We start from the raw sequence: 1318 nt of genomic DNA, 5'->3' as shown, positions 1-1318 counted from the left end.
GTCTGCAGTAAGAGAGAATGAAGCCAAGCAGAGATAAGCAGAAATCAGGCATGGGTGTAGAGAAACCTGGGGGCAATGAATCTAATTCCTGAAGTTGTGATTCCAGCAGCTTTTGATTCTGTGAGCTCCTGTCACTTCAGGAACTAATAAATTCCCTTTTTGGCTTAATCTTTTTTGAGTTGGGTTTCCATCACATGTAACTAAAATCTTAATACAGAATATGAGATCAACTAATCCCACCCAGGAGCTCTGGTGGCACAGTGGTTGAAGTGCTTGGCTGCTAACCAGAAGTTTGGCGGTTTGAGCCCACCAGCTGCTCTGCGGAAGAAAGACGTGGCAGACGGCTTCTGTGAAGATTTACAGCCTTGGAAACCCTATGGGGCAGTTCTACTCTGTACTATAGGGTTGCTGAGTTGGAACAGACTTGACGGCAATAGGTTTTTGAATCCCACCCATCATTTTGCAGAAGAGAACATGAGAAATTAACTTTATCAAAGGCCCTCATTACGACTGAATTCATCTTTCTTTCTTCTTCTCTTGGCATATTTTCCCTCAAGAAAGAGCTGAAACATTGTCGGTGGGGTCTATGTATTCTATAACCCCAAACACATTCATACTTGATCCTGAGTAGATTTGTGAGTGACTAGGCAAACTGCCATCAGTTCTGAGAGTTGAAAACACACTCCCAGTTTTGGGCTATAGCTTTGCAGCTGAGTGTAGCTGCATTGATTATTCTTCCACAGTAGAGATATTCCCTATGGAATCAGGTCCCAAAGGATGCAATTTGCATCCCCGCCAGGAACTCAGTGTTGCAGCACCTCGAATGCTTTAAGAGTTAAATGTGAAAATCAAAACAACAACATAAATGTTAAGATTTTTTTGTATGACTTAGTTGTTGGACTAAATTTACAATAGTAACCAGCAAATTGCCATGCAAAGAACATAGTATGTAGTGAAAAACTGTAAGAACCCTGCATGTTCAATAGGTGATAGGCTGTATTGTAATACATGTAGATACCATGGAATACCATGTAGACTGGATTACTGGTCCCAATTCTCCCTGAAGTAGCTTCTTACTATGGGCAGAGTGCCCTCCCTCATTCGTCTAACCTTGGGCTTGCTTAGACCTGCTTTGACCAATGGAAAGTTAGAGGGTGTAAAGATGCCTGCAGGGTTTGACTTGACTTTTTGTGCTTCTGCCACCTGCCATAAAAAGAGCATATGAGAACAATGCATAGTTGGGGAGGCAAGTTGATTGGACTCCAAGATGAACCACTGCTTGAGAGCTGCCCCAGCTGAGTTGCAGGCCCATGGGCAA

Source organism: Trichechus manatus, unplaced genomic scaffold, assembly GCF_000243295.1.
Source record: "Trichechus manatus latirostris isolate Lorelei unplaced genomic scaffold, TriManLat1.0 scaffold00022, whole genome shotgun sequence".
Taxonomy (NCBI): domain Eukaryota; kingdom Metazoa; phylum Chordata; class Mammalia; order Sirenia; family Trichechidae; genus Trichechus; species Trichechus manatus.
Note: the sequence above shows the minus strand (reverse complement) of the source record.